Consider the following 13,428-nt stretch of genomic DNA (forward strand, 5'->3'; position numbering starts at 1 on the left):
TTACAAATTGAATTTTGCATGTATTTGGAAAAATAAAATACTATTAAAAACAACAACAACAACAACTTTGAACAGCTTAGGAATTCTGATGAAAACAATAACCAGCTCTGATTCCAGAATTGTTCTTTTTCTCATGCATAAAGCTTTGTTCACCATTAAAATAATTAAGTGACTTGTCCAAGGTCACACAAGGAGGATGTATGGTAAAATCCAAAGCTTGCATTTGAATCCAGGTTCCCCAACAGTACTCTTTCCAATGTATCTTGCCTCTCTACAAACTTACCTAGTCTGGATCTCATATAATAGGCAAACAATCTGCTACAAAGCCTGAATATAAAACCTTTCTAGTTTGGTAGAAGTAAGACCTAGAAACTCAAAAAGATCTTAAAGATCATTTGTTAGCTCCTTTATTTGTATGTCTTGTTTAAATAACTTTTGAGAATCCAGAGTCATTTTCATAACAGGAGAAGACATAAAAAGTAAATATTCCTAGAGAATAACAATAGCAACAACATTAATAATAATCATAATAGGTAACTTTTCTTATTTGCATCCCCAGTACTCTTAGCACAGTGCCTAGAACCCAATAGGCATTTAATAAATATTTATCGACTATAGATTTTTACATAATATTTGCAGGTTCTTTCATTTGATCCTTACAACAAGTCTGTAAGTTTGGTGTTATTATTATCATCACTATTTTACAGATGTGAAAATTGAAGATGAGAGAGATCTTGCGACCTATCCAAAGTCAGACAGCTCAGTGTCCCAGGCAGAATTTGAACTCAAGACTTTCTGATTCTAAGTCAAGGGATCTATTTTCTGTACCACACAGTTACTAGGGAAACTATAACCTAGTCAATATATGAACCTAGCATAGTTCATGTTCAACTCAAGCTAGAAGAATTCAGCCCTAACAAGGATACATAACATGTTTTGAGAATGAACATGGTATAGTAGAATGAACCATGGACTCAGAATGGGTTCTATGCTTAACTTTTCTGCAATCTACCCTGTGAACTTAGACAAATCATTTTTGCTATCTAGGCACAAGTTTCTCCATCTGTGAAAAGGAGATGATATTTGTGTTTCTTATCTGGCAATGTTTTGTGAGAAAAAATGCTTTTTAAACCTCAAAAATAAATGCAAATTATCTAGGAGGTAATGGATGTGATGTTAAGAATATTATTGTTTTTTCTTTTTTCTTTTGTTTTTTGCTGAGGCAATTGGGACTAAGTGATATGCCCAGGGTCACACAGCTAGGAACTGTTAAGTGTCTGAGACCAGATTTGAACTCAGGTCTTTATGATTTCAGGACTGGTGCTCTATCTACTGTGTTACCTAACTACCCCAAGAATCTTAAATTTGAAACCAGAAGATTTACATTTCAATTTTGATTCTTCTATTTACTAATTTAGTCAAATAAATTGTGTTTTTGTAGATCTTATTTATTCATCTATAACACAAAGAGATTGGATTGTTGGAACTTTCCAAATTAATCTTATTTAACATCTCTATTATTGTTGACCTTCATTTTTGAAGAGGACCAAAATGACTTATGTTAGAGTCATTAGTGTGTCAGATTGTGGCTGGTCAGACCAATATGAGCTTGGAATTGTCTATCATAGATTAGGCATAAATAGTTAACATAAACATGTGGGGTGAATTTTCCAAATTTGTGCATCTTGCATTTCTTTTGAGCTACTTCAGTTCTGCTTTAATTATTGAAAACAGTATCTTCTTTGATAAGGACACACACGCTGGGTGATCCTTTGTCAGTGTCTCCTATGTCATGCATTCAATTTGTAAGTTCTTAAGAGAGGCCTTGAGAGTGTCCTAATACCACTTATTCTGACCACTATGTGAGCACTTGCTCTTTGTAAGTTATCCTTAAAAGTATTTTTTTCAAAATTTTATTTATTTGTTTGTTTATTCATTCATTAATTTATTGTTTTGTTTATTTGGCAAGTGTAAGTTTGATATTTGGAAACATGGCCAGTTCAATGGAGTTGTATTCTCTGCAGCAGAGTCTAAATTGTCAAGCACTCAGTTTAAGTAAGGACCTCAGTGTCCTGTATCTTATCCTACCAGGTCTTCAGAATCTTCCTAAGAAAATTCAAATGATATGGCACTGGTATACCATCCAGGTTTCACAGACATATAAGGTCAGCACAATGACTCTATAGTCCTTTAGTTTAGTAGTCACTTTAATACCTCTTCTCTTTCATACTTACCCTTGAAGCTTCCAATACATTGAGCTGGATCTGATAATGCATGTGTCAACCACATTATTAATGTAAAATCTCTGAAAAGTATACTGCCAAGGTAAGGGAACTCATCTAAAGCATTCAAAGCTTTTTCTGTAACAAATGATTCCACATATGGATGATATGGTCCTGTTGATGGAGCACCTATATTAGGTGTTAATTGTTAGGCCCAAATTAGCACAATCAATATTGTATCAATCCATACTTTGTCATATCTCAGCTTCAGAGATTGTGTTGAGTGCATAGCCACTTACCAAAAAAAAAATGCACCAAACACTCACTCCACTTTAGGTTTGGTTTGTAGCCTTTTCAAGTTGAAGAATTTACTTTCTTTTTTTTTTTTTTTTTTTTTTTAATTTTATTTTTTATTTATTTATTTATTTTTTTAATTTTTTATTTAATAATTACATTATATTGACACTTGTTTCTGTTCTGATTTTTTTCCCCCTCCCTCCCTCCACCCCCTCCCCTAGATGGCAAGCAGTCCTTTATATGTTGGATATGTTGCAGTATATCCTAGATACAATATATGTTTGCAGAACCGAACAGTTCTCTTGTTGCGTAGGGAGAATTGGATTCAGAAGGTATAAATAATCCGGGAAGAAAAAAAAAATGCAGATAGTTTACATTCGTTTCCCAGTGTTCTTTCTTTGGGTGTAGCTGCTTTTGTCCGTCATTTATCAATTGAAACTCAGGTCTCTTTGTCAAAGAAATCCACTTCCATCAAAATATGTCCTCATACAATATCGTTGTCGAAGTGTATAATGATCTCCTGGTTCTGCTCATTTCACTTAGCATCAGTTCATGTAAGTCTCGCCAGTCCTCTCTGTATTCATCCTGCTGGTCATTTCTTACAGAACAATAATATTCCATAACATTCATATACCACAATTTACCCAGCCATTCTCCAATTGATGGGCATCCATTCATTTTCCAGTTTCTAGCCACTACAAACAGGGCTGCTACAAACATTTTGGCACATACAGGTCCCTTTCCCTTCTTTAGTATTTCTTTGGGATATAAGCCCAATAGAAACACTGCTGGATCAAAGGGTATGCACAATTTGATAATTTTTTGGGCATAATTCCAGATTGCTCTCCAGAATGGTTGGATTTGTTCACAACTCCACCAACAATGCATTAGTGTCCCAGTTTTCCCGCATCCCCTCCAACATTCATCATTATTTTTTCCTGTCATCTTAGCCAATCTGACAGGTGTGTAGTGGTATCTCAGAGTTGTCTTAATTTGCATTTCTCTGATCAATAATGATTTGGAACACTCTTTCATATGAGTGGTAATAGTTTCAATCTCATCCTCTGAAAATTGTCTGTTCATATCCTTTGACCATTTATCAATTGGAGAATGGCTTGATTTCTTATAAATTTGAGTCAGTTCTCTATATATTTTGGAAATGAGGCCTTTATCAGAACCTTTAACTGTGAAAATGTTTTCCCAGTTTGTTGCTTCCCTTCTAATCTTGTTTGCATTAGTTTTATTTGTACAAAAGCTTTTTAATTTGATGTAATCGAAATTTTCTATTTTGTGATCAGTAATGGTCTCTAGTTCATCTTTGGTCACAAATTTCTTTCTCCTCCACAAGTCTGAGAGATAAACTATTCTATGTTCCTCTAATTTATTTATAGTCTCGTTCTTTATGCCTAGGTCATAGACCCATTTTGATCTTATCTTGGTATATGGTGTTAAGTGTGGGTCCATGCCTAATTTCTGCCATACTAATTTCCAATTATCCCAGCAGTTTTTATCAAATAATGAATGAAGAATTTACTTTCAATGAAATAGCTAGACTGCTTGCTATCTAGCGGAGGGGGTGGAGGGAGGAAGGGAAAAGTCGGAACAGAAGTGAGTGCAAGGGATAATGTTGTAAAAAATTACTCAGGCATATGTTCTGTCAATAAAAAGTTATAATAAAAAAGTAAAAAAAAATAGAATACAGAAAAGAAAAAGAAATAGCTAACCTTGATACCATCCATATTTATACCCAGTGAAGGCTTTTGACAACATGGCTGAAAGCATTGTGCTTTTTAAAAAGCACTGGGAGCAAGCACACAACCTTGTTTCACTCTGTTGGTGACTGGGAAAGTGTGAGAGCATTGCTTACTATCTAGAACCTGGACAAGCATGCTATCATGAAACTGATGGAGACTTTCCTGGAAAATCAATTTTTTTAGACTCAAATTTATTTTATTTGAAGAAACAGAATAAGAGTAAAGAAAAAGAGAAAAACAATACAAAACAAAGGAGAACATTATCATATGCCCAGCAGAACATCAGGGACGATTCAAAACATATAACAACAAATGCCAATTTAAGAAAGTATATATATTAGTAGAAAAAAATTATAGTCATGACTGTCTTTTTTTTTTTTAATTCCTTGTAAATTATTCTTTTGTTCTCTGTCATGCATCTTATTTTCTTTATTCTTTTTCCTCTCTTTCATCCCTTTCACTATTCCCAAGCATGCTACAGTTAAGAAAGGATATATTTATATATACATATGTAGATATATGTACACACACACACACACACACACAAACATTTCTCCTTTTTATTCAAAATATGGTCACTCCCAATCTATAGTTAAGAAAAGATCCTGGAATCACATCTACAGATACTAGATAGCTATATCAACTTCTTAAACATAAACATTTCCCACGTAAAAAACATAAATAATTTATTTATTTGTTTGTTTATTCATTCATTAATTTATTGTTTTGTTTATTTGGCAAGTGTAAGTTTGATATTTGGAAACATGGCCAGTTCAATGGAGTTGTATTCTCTGCAGCAGAGTCTAAATTGTCAAGCACTCAGTTTAAGTAAGGACCTCAGTGTCCTGTATCTTATCCTACCAGGTCTTCAGAATCTTCCTAAGAAAATTCAAATGATATGGCACTGGTATACCATCCAGGTTTCACAGACATATAAGGTCAGCACAATGACTCTATAGTCCTTTAGTTTAGTAGTCACTTTAATACCTCTTCTCTTTCATACTTACCCTTGAAGCTTCCAATACATTGAGCTGGATCTGATAATGCATGTGTCAACCACATTATTAATGTAAAATCTCTGAAAAGTATACTGCCAAGGTAAGGGAACTCATCTAAAGCATTCAAAGCTTTTTCTGTAACAAATGATTCCACATATGCATGATATGGTCCTGTTGATGGAGCACCTATATTAGGTGTTAATTGTTAGGCCCAAATTAGCACAATCAATATTGTATCAATCCATACTTTGTCATATCTCAGCTTCAGAGATTGTGTTGAGTGCATAGCCACCTACCAAAAAAAAATGCACCAAACACTCACTCCACTTTAGGTTTGGTTTGTAGCCTTTTCAAGTTGAAGAATTTACTTTCTTTTTTTTTTTTTTTTTTTTTTAATTTTATTTTTTATTTATTTATTTTTTTTTTAATTTTTTATTTAATAATTACATTATATTGACACTCGTTTCTGTTCCGATTTTTTTCCCCCTCCCTCCCTCCACCCCCTCCCCTAGATGGCAAGCAGTCCTTTATATGTTGGATATGTTGCAGTATATCCTAGATACAATATATGTTTGCAGAACCGAACAGTTCTCTTGTTGCGTAGGGAGAATTGGATTCAGAAGGTATAAATAATCCGGGAAGAAAAACAAAAATGCAGATAGTTTACATTCGTTTCCCAGTGTTCTTTCTTTGGGTGTAGCTGCTTTTGTCCGTCATTTATCAATTGAAACTCAGGTCTCTTTGTCAAAGAAATCCACTTCCATCAAAATATGTCCTCATACAATATCGTTGTCGAAGTGTATAATGATCTCCTGGTTCTGCTCATTTCACTTAGCATCAGTTCATGTAAGTCTCGCCAGTCCTCTCTGTATTCATCCTGCTGGTCATTTCTTACAGAACAATAATATTCCATAACATTCATATACCACAATTTACCCAGCCATTCTCCAATTGATGGGCATCCATTCATTTTCCAGTTTCTAGCCACTACAAACAGGGCTGCTACAAACATTTTGGCACATACAGGTCCCTTTCCCTTCTTTAGTATTTCTTTGGGATATAAGCCCAATAGAAACACTGCTGGATCAAAGGGTATGCACAATTTGATAATTTTTTGGGCATAATTCCAGATTGCTCTCCAGAATGGTTGGATTCGTTCACAACTCCACCAACAATGCATTAGTGTCCCAGTTTTCCCGCATCCCCTCCAACATTCATCATTATTTTTTCCTGTCATCTTAGCCAATCTGACAGGTGTGTAGTGGTATCTCAGAGTTGTCTTAATTTGCATTTCTCTGATCAATAATGATTTGGAACACTCTTTGATCTGGGGGTTTTGAAATTTGGCAATACTATTCCTGTGTGTTTTCCACAAAGGCTCCTTTTAAAGTGGTGACTGGTGATTTTTTTTTTTTTATTTCTACTTTTGCCTCATGTTCTATCACCAGGACAATTTTCTAGGATTATTTCCTGCATTATTGTGTCAAAGTTCTCATTTTGGTCACAACTTTCTGGCAGTCCAGTTATTCTTATGCTTTCTTTTCTTGATCTGTTCTCCAGATTTGTCATTTTTCTTATATTTCACATTCTGTTCAATTTTCTCATTTTTTATAATTGTTTTGTTATTTCTTGATCTCTCATAGCTTAACTGGCTTCCTCTTGCCCAATTCAATTTTTAGAGTTGTTTTCATCTTTGAGATTTTGTACCTCCTTTTCTAGTTGCTTAACATTTTTTTTTCCAAATCTTCTTGTTTTTCTTGGATGGTTTAAATTTTTTTCCTTAGTTTTCCCTCAATGTCTCTCATTTGATTTTTGAATTCTTTTTTGAGTTCTTCTATGAATTCTTTCTGGGCAGGGAGCTATTTCATTTTACTTTTTGGAGTAGAATCTTTTTCTTTCTTTCTTTCTTTCTTTCTTTCTTTCTTTCTTTCTTTCTTTCTTTCTTTCTTTCTTTCTTTCTTTCTTTCTTTCTTCCTTTCTCTTTCTTTTCTTTCTTTCTTTCTTTCTTTTCTTTCTTTCTTTCTTTTCTTTCTTTTTTTTTCTTTCTTTCTTTCTTCCTTCCTTCCTTCCTTCCTTCTTCCTTCCTTCCTTCCTTCCTTCCTTCCTTCCTTCTTCCTTCCTTCCTTCCTTCCTTTCTTTCTTTCTTTTTCTTTCTTTCTTCTTTCTTTCTTTCTTTCTTTCTTTCTTTCTTTCTTTCTTTCTTTCCTAAAGTGTCTTCCTCTGAAGATAATTCTCAGTCTTCCCTGTTTCCATAATATGTTTTGATGATGGCATTCTTTCTTCTTTGCTTGTTCATTTTTAAAATAAGATGTATTAGTGTAAGCATCTCTAATCATGGGGTGGGGGATGGTGCCTCAAGCTTCCCTTTAATGCTTTAACTAAACAGCTCTGAAAAGGGCTTGACAGCCCTCACTTCAGAGGTTTTAATCTTCTCTGAATCCCTCTCAAATCCCTCCTTATCTCATATTGTATTTATTGTGTATGTTAGTTATTTAATATTTATATGGTTCAATGACAAAAGAAGTATTGAGATTTTTTCTGGATTCTCTTTGCAGAGATGGTAAATAGGTCAATTGGGCAATTATTTGAGCTATAACTTGTATTAATGACCAGAATTGTGATTCAGGAGAATGACATATTGAGGAAGAAATTAAGACAAGCACTTCTTCAGCAGTGTAGATTTATCAAATTATTCATTAGGAATGTAGCACTTAGAGATAAGAAGCTTCTGATTGCAAGCATTGATATCCATCTGTGAACCATGACATTAAACAATTCCCTCTTCTGCTTAACTGAAATTGTCTTAATTACATTTTGTATTGTTTTCATATCATGAATTAGGAAAGTGATCTGAGAGTATTTCACGTTACTTGGCTGTGATGCCAAAAATGCTGGGAAGGGTTCATGCAGTTAATACTATCTACTTCATCTTGGCAATAGTAGTACAACCTTTCCTTTTCATGATGAGTATACTTCATCACTCATTATGTTCTAACTAATTTTGGAAACCAGTTGACTCAAAGGCCTAATAAACTCTCTAAGGGAATACAAAGCAAACTTCTCAATAATTTTGTCAGTCTACTAGCATTTATTAAGTACCAAATATGTGTCAAGTATTTTTCTTAAGGGTTGGGAATAAAAAAAAGACAAATGATAGTTCCTGCTCTCATGAAGCTCACAGTTTAATGAGGGAAATAACCTACAAACAATTATATACAAAGAAGCTACATGCCAGAAAACATGGAGATAGCACTAGAATTAAGGTACTAGAATTAAGGGGACTTGTAAAGACTTCTTAGAGAATCTGGAACTTCAGCCTAGATTTGATTAAAGCATGGGAAGCTAGGACATAGAGATAAGGAGGGAGAAAATTCCAGGTATGATTGAATCAGTGAAAATGGCTTAGTTGGCAGAGGAAGTATTTCATATGAGTAACAGCAAGGATGCCAGTGTTACTATATTGAAGAGGATGTGAGGGAGAGGAAGTATAAAGTGTAAAAAACTGGAGATAGCAGAGTGGGGCAGGTTATGGAAAGCTTAAAAAGCTATATGAAAGATTTTTAATTTCATTCTGGAGGCAATAGGAGTCACGAGAGTTGATTAAATAAGGTGGGGAGACTGACATGGTTAGACTTTTGTTTAGGAAGATTAATCTGACAGTTGAATGGTGAATTGGCCAGGAAAGAAGCCCAACCAGAAGGCTTTTGCAATAGTTTAGGTATGAGATGATGAAAGTTTGACCATTATGGGAGTAGTGAGAGAGGAAAGAAAGGAACCTCTATTAGAAATTTTTCTAAGGTAGAAACAATAAGATTTGAAATATTGGATATGGGCCGAGGGATAAGAGGATGAGGGTTTGAGGATGATATCCAGGTTTTGAAACTGGATTACTGGGAGAAGAGAGATGGAAAAATCGTGTAACAAAATTTAAAAAAAAGTTACATGTACGTGTTAAGTTTAAGACATCTAGTTTGAGATGTCCAGTAGATAATTGGAGGTTATCTATGTTTTTGTTGATCATTCCAGACCTGACCCCTCTTATATCATTTACTTTCTGTTCCATTCATCTAACACATCCTATCCTTATTTGTATTACTAAATATTGACATATGGAATATTTATCCCTTAAACTACATGGCAAGCTCCCCTTTGGCAATTTTTATATTCTATTTTGAAGAATCTGGTATGGTACAGAGTATAGGAGGTACCAGTGGATTTCCTGAGCTGAGCAAAAAAAAAAATCTGAGAAGCATATGTATGGAGATGACAGTTGAATCTATAGGATTTGATTGATCACCAAGTAAAGAAGTATGGGAGGAGAAGAGAAAATAAGAGGGATGAAGACAGAGCTGATGGGGACATCCACAATTAGTAGACATGACCTAGATAAAGATCTATTAGAAGAAACAGAAAGGAAAGAAGGTAAGAAGCAGGAGCAGGTGGAAAGAAGCAGAAGAAGGAAGCATCACAGAAACCTAGAGAGAATGTCAGAGAATATTGTGATTGACAATGTCAAAGGCAGCAGAGAAGCCAAGAAAAATGAACATCAAGAAAACTAGACATTGGTTTGAGCAACTAAAAGGTCACTATTAACTTTAGAGTGATCACTTTCAGTGGAATGATCAAGCCAGAAGCCAGGTTACAGAGAGTTAAGAAGGGACAGGGTTGAATGGAAAGATAGGCAACTGTGATTTTTGCAAATATTTAATAATTGAACCTGAAAAATGACATACATATAAGCTTCACCTGCATTAGTAACTTTTTCCATGATGTTTTTAGTATAAAAATCAACAAAAAATAAAGTAAGCCTTAATTGACAGCATTTGTCATTTTTTGAGGTGCAAATACTCACAATAAAAATTTAATATTCTGCTTTTGCAAGGTGATTCAACTTGGCTCCAATACATTTCTGCATGAAGGTATTGATTGTAGATGGTTTTCTTTGGGAATTTAGCTAGAAATATGAGAAGAGTCATAGGATAATAGTTCTTTGGATAAATAGATCAAGTGATGACTTTTTGAGCCTGGAAGAGACATAGGTACAATTGTAGGCATCAGAGGAGCAATCAGTAGTCAGGAAAAAAAAAATTGAAGATTAAACAGAAAGTGGAGATGATAGAGGGGTAATCTACTGGAGAAAATAATATGAAATCATTTCTACATGATATTGGGCCCTTTGTTGGCAAGGAGATGGACCATCTCTTCTCATAAGATATGAGTGAAGGAGGATAAAGTGGAGAAGATAAGGTGTGAAATGAAGATGAGTGGAGAAAAAGATATTTTCAGCAAATGGTTTTAATTTTTAGTGAAACAGGATTCTTAGCTGACAGAATGGAGCATGAGGGAGCCATGAAAAGCTTGAGAAGGGATGAAAAGATTTAGAAAATCTTCTATGATAAGTAGTATAATGAGTTTATTAAGGAGATATAAAAAGTATTGCCTAGTCTAAGATGTAACTCAATTGATATTGTTATATAAATTTGTAGTAGACCCATTATAATTTTAAATGAATGTTTATTGATATTTCTTAGCATTTCCCACTGTATCCTTATCTTCACCCTCTTCCAGATCACAATATTTTATAATAAAGAAGAAAAAAAAAAGAAGAGGAAAAAAGATTTTAGCAAAATTAACTAACATGGAGAAAAAATCTGTGTTGCATACAGAAAACAAATATATGTTCCTAAGAAAACAAATGTTTTTTCTTAGAATAAACCCACATGTGAAGAGCATAATAATAAAGGCCAAGGACATCTAAAATACCAGTTGAAATAATGGCCATAAACACAATATTCACTTAGGAAAACTAGAGAGGCATGGAATGATGGTACCTCAATTAAAGACAGAAATCCACGGATATCTCCTATATTCTGTACCATACCAGATCCTTCAAAATAGAATATAAAAATTGCCAAAGGAAAGCTTATGATTTAGTTAAAGGGATAAATATTCCATATGTCATTATTTTTTGTTTGTTTGTTTTGGATGATGACCTGTTGAAATCAAATAGTTTTTGGCATGGCTTCATTTCTCCAAGAATAAAAGCCTATATTGAACAAAGCCCTGCAGAGAAATGGGAGAGGTTTGGTTCTTTTTGAATTGAGATACTAGTGTCTAGAGAGCATTGAGTTAGCTTAATTTATGAGGAAACAAGTTCCTCTGTGACCAAATGAATCAAACCACTGAATCAATCATTCCTATAACTGGTTTTAGACACATTAATGATCAAAGCCTTGTTAAAAATAGGAAAAAAAGTATGATGCACAAATGTCACTTATGTAACAATAGATTTCAACACCCTAAACATAAAGTTCTTGACTTAAAAAAGAAAAAAAGAAATCCTTCACACTTTCCTGAGAACTTTTGTTCTCCCAGCAAAATAAGGAACTTTCTTTATAACCTCCCTTTACAAGACAAGGAAATAAAATCCCTAGCCGAGGGAGGGAGGGGACTTGTCTCCACTGGGCACAAGTTTATGTTTTGAAGAGCAGATTCTATTGTAAATGCTAGAATTCCATCTCTATGCTTTGACTTTGTAGATAGGGCTTTTTTTTTTTTTGGATCTCAACTATACAATCCAGCAGGCTAGCTAGTCCTCCTTGCTTTCTGCCACCTCTAAATTTAATAATTATGCTATTTTTACTTATCTTCCTTGTTTTCATTCTAAATTTTTTTGACGAGTCTTCATTCTCATTTTACTGCATTTTGATGCACCCAATTCTTTAATGCAGTGAATTTATGTATGTAATCCTGAGCCACTTTTTTTTTTCTACACACTCCATCTCCCATCTCATCTTAACCTTGGCCTTGACTTCTTGCTGTGTAACTAGAGGAGACTACATGAATAAATACTCTATGGGTAAATTTTGTATTTGGTAATGGAATTTGTAGGAAGATTTATGTTGTTATGATTCAAATAATGTTTCTAATTTAGGGCTCCATTGAAAAAGGTTGGAAAGTTAGAGGTGGTTCAGAAGGAAATAATAAGATAATATATTGAACTGGAACATATAGTTCATTAGGAAGGATCAAAGGTATCAGAATGATTTAAAATATTGAAACTAGTTTTTGAGTCATAAAATCTTTTCTAAAGACAAAAAATATAGTTATTTGTAATGGGCTGAAGCTCTTGAGTTGTTGCACTGAGGTCCCAAGCATATGAGGCTAAATAGCAATTGGACAATACTCTATTAATATATGCTTGGAGAAAAAATGGCCCCAACCCATTCTCTGTGTAAGCTTGATGTGTTGTATAGGAGATGACGTAGAGATGATTTGGTGGGTGGAGTTAGAGAGCCAGAAGCAGAGTCATAGAATCAAAGAAACTGAGCTGAAAGGTGTCTCAGAGGGCATTTAGTCCACACTGTGCCTGACCAAGGATCTTCTTTCTTGAAGCTCCCCTCTTAGGGGAGAGGAACCACTCCCTCCCAAAGTGGCCCAATCACTTGTGCACAGTGAAATATTTAAAACTCTACAATCAAAGCAAATTATGTATTTATTTCAAAGTTATAAAAATTTCAAAGTAATTTAAATCATATTTCTCACATTAAAATAAAAAAATGTGTTTCCTGCAAGCAAATTTTGAAGGTTTGGTTCTTTTTGAATTGAGATACTAGTGTCTAGAGAGCATTGAGTTAGCTTAATTTATGAGGAAACAAGTTCCTCTGTGACCAAATGAATCAAACCACTGAATCAATCATTCCTATAACTGGTTTTAGACACATTAATGATCAAAGCCTTGTTAAAAATAGGAAAAAAAGTATGATGCACAAATGTCACTTATGTAACAATAGATTTCAACACCCTAAACATAAAGTTCTTGACTTAAAAAAGAAAAAAAGAAATCCTTCACACTTTCCTGAGAACTTTTGTTCTCCCAGCAAAATAAGGAACTTTCTTTATAACCTCCCTTTACAAGACAAGGAAATAAAATCCCTAGCCGAGGGAGGGAGGGGACTTGTCTCCACTGGGCACAAGTTTATGTTTTGAAGAGCAGATTCTATTGTAAATGCTAGAATTCCATCTCTATGCTTTGACTTTGTAGATAGGGCTTTTTTTTTTTTTAAAGGGAGGTGGAAATCTTTCAAAGTTCTACTTGTAAGTTGGAAGTGGCTTCTTACTTTATGGCATGATAAAAAATTGTATGAAATTCAATAC

This window comes from Antechinus flavipes, chromosome 2, assembly GCF_016432865.1.
Source record: "Antechinus flavipes isolate AdamAnt ecotype Samford, QLD, Australia chromosome 2, AdamAnt_v2, whole genome shotgun sequence".
NCBI lineage: Eukaryota > Metazoa > Chordata > Mammalia > Dasyuromorphia > Dasyuridae > Antechinus > Antechinus flavipes.